The sequence below is a fragment of the Sciurus carolinensis genome, chromosome 1 (assembly GCF_902686445.1).
Source record: "Sciurus carolinensis chromosome 1, mSciCar1.2, whole genome shotgun sequence".
Lineage (NCBI taxonomy): Eukaryota > Metazoa > Chordata > Mammalia > Rodentia > Sciuridae > Sciurus > Sciurus carolinensis.
The window spans coordinates 206,572,405-206,578,404 of NC_062213.1; positions in this window are offsets into that span (position 1 = coordinate 206,572,405).

Sequence of the window (6,000 nt, forward strand, 5' to 3'; positions counted from 1 at the left end):
GGAAATCCGGGGCTGGGGATGTAGCTCAGTTGGTAGAGTGCTTGCCTCGCAAGCACAAAGCCCCGGGTTCAAATCCCCAGCACCGCAAAAAAAAAAAAAGGGGGGGGGGGAACCTCCAGTGTCATCCATTTGGCGGCTAAAGCACCACACCGCGGCTGGAGGGGCTGACACACATCTGGAGGCTGGACGTCCAAGGTGAAGTGCAGGCGGCATCTTGCGAGGCCTGGCCCCCGGTCCCAGGCGGAGCCTCTCTCTGTGTCCTCATGGGGTACAAGAGCCATGGGGTCTCTTTGGCTCCTTTGGAAGGGCACGGATCCCACCATGAGGGCCGTCCCCTGGTGACCTAATGGCCTGCAGCAGGACCCACCTCCCGAGGCCATCGACTGGTGGTCAGGGCCTCGACCTATGGGTCTGGGGGACGTGAACACTCAGAGCACAGCGCCCACGGCCCGGGAGCCGCCCTCGGCCTGGCTCTGCGCAGGAGGTCCTGGGAACCCAGCAGGCTCTTCATTAGCTTTCTGTTTAATGTTTCCTCAAGAGCCAGCGGCCTTCTGCAAGTACCCCGCATTTCAAAAGTACAGCCAGAGCAGTGCTTGTAGTCTCTAGGAGACAGGCCCAGAGGGAGGACCTGCTGAGCCCGCCTGCTCCCAGGCTCCCGCCTCCGACGCATCCTGCCTCCCTTCCTGCCCACGATGGCAGAGGAGCAGGGACTTGGCACTCCTCTCGAGTGCTACCTGCCAACAAGCAAAGCCTCTGCAGTCCTGAGATCAGACCCGTGTTTGAACAGCCCCACTAAGCCCAGCCTGGGACCGCCATGCCACCACATGACACTGTGATCCGACTGAAAGGACTTAATTCACTCAGGTGCTGACGGGCGGCTGATTTGAAGATGCCCGAGAGCAGCAGAGAAGGTATTTCCACCGAGCTGCCCGGCCCGACGAGGGTTACATTCTGATGAGAAAGATTATCTGTTTTTATTCCAAGAGACTTTCCAGAATAATATTGCAATTCCACGGGCTCTGGGCAATAAGTCGGGAGGAGGGGCTGAGGCATCCCGCTCTGGCTAAGTCCCTCTGATAATTCACCCAAGTATAAATACCCCAGAAGCTTCCAGGAAGCCTGCGCAATTAAGGAGAAAACCACCGCACGATTCCCACAGACAGCATGGACGTCAGGTGGGAGAGGACGTCTCAAAGAGTCTCCTGCAACACCTGTGTTTATTTTTAAACGCATATGTTTTGTCTCCGGAGAAGGAGGACAGAGGAAAACACACAGAGGGACGTGCAGGAAAGCTGAATTGAGGGGTCTGACCGCTGCCCAAACCCAGACAGGAACGCGAATACCAACTGGAGACCGCTTACGAATCACACCAAACACTGACGCACTGCAGGTCCCCAGGTGAGGGACACTCATGCCAGGCACACGGCATGGCCCAGAGGAGTGAGGCCACCTGCAGCCCCTGGGCTCAGCCACACAGTGCCAGAGAGAGAGAGGACCTAGGACAGATGTGGTCCACCTGGCAGCTGGTGGAGGCCAGCAGGAGCCAAGGACAGTCCCGCTATCCAGGTGAACATGACACACTCTCAGGCTGATTCGGCCATATCAGGTGCTCTGGGGAGAGGGAGGAACCAGGGATTGGTGTGAGTCTGGCCGTGACCCACTGGGGGTCCAGAATCTTGGGTGTGGGTGTGGGTGATGGCCGCAAACTAATCAGGGGACTCGACACTCAATCCCTCTGGTCAACAGGCAAGGGTGTGGGGAGCTAGGGACGACCACGAGACTGCTGGGTCCAGCCCACAACAGGGACCCAGAACCCAGGAGGGAAGTGGGTGACATGGGAACAGTACCACAACAAACATAGTGGGTTAATCACAGCAGCAGAGGATCAAGAGGAGGAGCAGGGAAACACCAAGCTCACCATAAACACTGTCACCTGCATACCCTAAAAACACTGACCCTAACCATAACCCTAACCCTAACCCTAACCCTAGCACTCATGCTAACCCTAACTCTAACCCTAGCCCTAGCCCTCACGCTAATCCTAACCCTAACCCTAGCCCTCAGCTAACCCTAACTTTAACCCTAACCCTAACCCTAACCCTAGCCCTAACCCTAGCCCTCACGCTAACCCTAACCCTAACCCTAGCCCTAACAGCCCTAACCCTGATAACACAACCGTCGACACCAACCGGCGCTGTGGGTGTGTGGACGTCTCTCCCGCACACTCTGCCTGGCCCTCCCTCACAATGTCACCCTTCCTGCTCTGGACCTTGGGCAACTGAAGCTGTAGAAAGTGGCACTGAGTGACAGGGACTCATGGGCACAGCTCCACATCTGGTTCCTGCTGACCTCATCTTGGTCTCCCACAGGTGTGGCCGGCGTTCCTTGCGATGCTGTTGAAAGCATGTTCCAAGGCGTTCCAGGCCCTCCTGCTGCTGATGGTCTTTGTCGACCTCACTGTTTCACTTACACATGGAAGTGCTCACTCCCTGCCTCAGAGTGACCTGCTTAGAAACAGTCACCACCAAGGCAGTCAGTTAGAATGAGGTCACACTAACCATAACCCCAACAACCCCTTATCCAACACGGCTGGCGTCCCGAAGGAAGGAAGGGAGGGAGGGAGGGGAGAAAGAAAGAGATGGAGACAGAGAGAGAGAGAGAGAGAGAGAGAGAGAGAGAGAGAGAGAGAGAGGGAGGGAAGGAAGGAAGGAAGGAAGGAAGGAAGGAAGGAAGGAAGGAAGGAAGGAAGGAAGGAAGGAAAGAGGGAGGGAGGGAAGGAGGGAGGGAAGGAAAGAAGGAAGGAAGGGAGGGGAGAAAGAAAGAGATGGAGACGGGGGGAGGAAGGAAGGAAGGGCGGGAGGGAGGGAGGGGAGAAAAAAAGAGACAGAGGCAGAGAGACAGGGAGGGAGAGAGAGAGAAAGAGGGAGGGAGGGAAGGAAGGAAGGAAAGAAGGGAGGAGGGAGGAAGAAGAGAGAGCGAGAGAGGAAGGTGGTTGGTCACAGCTCTGCAGAGAGGGAGGTGCCTTGTGAAGCAGGCAGCACAGGCGGGCAGTAGGCTTCACAAGGCAGGGGCAGGGGTGGCCACAGCCCGCTGTGACCTGGAGGGAGCCGTGGGCAGGCTCTCCCTGGCTCCCCCAGGAGGAACCCGCCCTCCGCACCCAGGCCTCAGACTCCAGCCTCCAGAACCAGGAGACACGCAGTGCTGGGTCGAAGTCACCCAGTCTGAGGAGTGGAGCTCGGGCAGCCAGAGCAGATGGACACGCTCCCTGAACCCTCCCTGGCCTGTGTCTTTAACCAGCCCCTGGGGCTCTGCGGGGATGCCCCAGGCCACCTGAAGATGGTGGTGGCGTCCCCCTACTCTTGTCCTCTGGTGGCCCTCTCTTGCCCGACTGCCGTGCCTGAGAGCCGAGGAGTGTGAGCCAGAGGCGGGCATGTGGGCACCTCTCCTGGGACGAGGCTTGGAACGCTCTCCATGGGTTCCCATGCTCTGCAGGAACCCCTCGGATCGGGTGCCACGTTTCACATTCCTTCTCTGGTCGCTGGTGTTGGGTTTGCTGAGTCTTCCTGTCATGGACCCCCTGCGCCTGACACGCTGCTATCCTGTCCCTTGGCTCCAGGGCACTACCCACACCTCATCTCACCTCCCAGAGGTGCCTCTGGGTCTCTGAGGTATGGGCAGCCTCACCCAGGGGGGCACGTCTCCAGGTGGAGGCAGCACTGGCCCCAGGAGGGCAGCGTCTCCAGGTGCTCCTGGTCTACAGCCCCTAGCGCATGGCCCAGCCAGAGGTGTGCAGCCGTGCCCCACTGGGCACCCTGCCACCCTAGGCCTGTGTCCTGGACACATGGGGAGGCGCACCTGGTGAGAGCGGGCTTCCGTCAGGAGACACAGCTCAGGGCTGTTCTCCAGGGGCCTCGCCAGAGCCTCTCGGCAATTCTCCTTCGCGAAGGCCTCCCTGCCTTGGACTCCGGCTTCTGGCCTCCTGCATGGAAGCGTTCTCGACTCCAATGGAGCCAGGTGATCAATGCCCTCCTGCGCAGTTCCCACGATTCTCACGTATTGTTTACAAACGCCTCCCTATGCTGAGGGCTTAAAGGTATTTTCTCTTATTGTGTTTCAAAAGTTTCATTGGTTTTCCAATAAACTTCACAAAAACACATAACTTTCAATGGAAAAATTAACAAACTGATAGAAAACCGAGGGAGCCGATATCCATGAAGGAATTAAACCAATTGTCAGAAATCACTCCTAATCCAAAGGCACCAGGAAGAAATGTTCCCAGGCAACTTTGAACAAATCAAGTCAAGTTTTAAAAACATAATAAAAAGAGTTTCGGAGATTGTAACAGAGAGGACAGTTGCTCTAGTCACTATACAGAACTAGGACAAACTCGCCACAAAACGGACAAAAACAGTGTTTTAAAAACCTTAGATCAACATTAACTATAAATACAGACATGAAAACTTTTTAAGCGTGACGGCTAATGAGGCAAAGCAGTGTATTTCTTAAAAGATGAATATTACATGACAATGAAAATCTGTCCCGGGCGAGGGGCTCTCGGCCTCCCGAAGTCCTGGAGTGCGACCAGAGAAGGACGGCGCTCCGAGGCAGCGTCTGTCTACACGCAGCCTCGCCGCGGTCGGAGGACGCACACGAGCACTACATGAACGGTCCCACCTGTGGGCTCAGCAAAACCCAGGACCGGGCGGCGGCTTGCTGAAGGGACGGAGGCGGATCAGCCCAAGAGCACCTGCACGGACCTGTGAAACGCGACGTGAAGAGAGCGGAGCTCGGGCGGCGCGGGGTGGCCTGCTCTCACCTGCAGGTCCAGGAGCACTGGGCACGCAGCAGGTCCAGGCAGCCGGCACGCCTGGGGCAGCTGCAGGGTGGCCACTGGCACATGCTGCCCAGGATCACTTGGATGGGCTGTTCAGGTCACGTCCCTGCAGGGCCACGGCCAGCTTGGAGCCTGGCAATCCAGAGCAAGGGCAGGTGACTGCCAGGGTGGGACTCCGTGGAGGGACCCAGGCTCGCCGGCCTCGAGAGCCGGGGCAGAGACTAGAGAAGACACACAGGCGTCAGCTGAAGGGGCTGCTGTGTCACCCGCGGGAGCCAGGAGCTTCCGTGGCCACTGCTGGCCAAGGCGATGGCTCACACCTGTGGCATCTCCAGCAGCGCCTGGCTTCCCGCGCTGCTTCCGTGGGGCCAAGAGGAAGGAGCTGGCGTGTGCGTCTGCCTACATCTGGTCCCCATTGGGCTGCCCAGTGACCCAGGCCTCCACAGAACCCTGGCTGCGTCCACACACCAGGGAGAGGCTGGCAGACCTCCTCTGCGCACTGGATATTTGGATCATTTTTAAGCATATTTGCTTTTTAGCTGAAACTCTCAGGGGGGAGTCACCTACAGGGAGGAAGACTGACCTGGACGGGAACACCTGGACGGGGAGACCCCTCCTGCTGGGCACAGCCCTTGCCAGCTTCTTCCGGGGCCTCCCTGACCCTCCAGGGACCGGCCCCTGCCACCTTCCACTCTTGGCACCCCACCGGCCACGTGTCCGTGATGTTTGGAGGGGAAGGGAGCGGGCCTGAACGAACAGACGCGGCCTCGCGAGCTCAGCTTAGCAAGTGCTCCGCAGTGTGCGTCTGAAACGGCCACGTGGCAAGCTTCAGCTCCTCACAACATACGCTCACGACCTGAAACCAGATGAGCCAGGGACAGGCTGCCAAAACCCAAGGCGGTGTTCCCTGCCAGACGTGATCACCGGCGGGATGCTGGCAGCTGCCTCGGCTTTGCAGGGCCCTGATGGGGAGACCTGTGGTTCTGCGGCGTCGGCCAGGGCCCCCTGCTCCTCTTCATTCATTAACTTCCAACCTCAAGGCCATGTCCACACTCAATTCTCAGTGGTCGTCCTTCCCATCCTCATTTGTGGGGGACAGAGACACAAAAATGTCAGGGCAATGAAAGTCAAGGGAGGGAGACTCCGAGGGCGGATGGCAGAAAGGA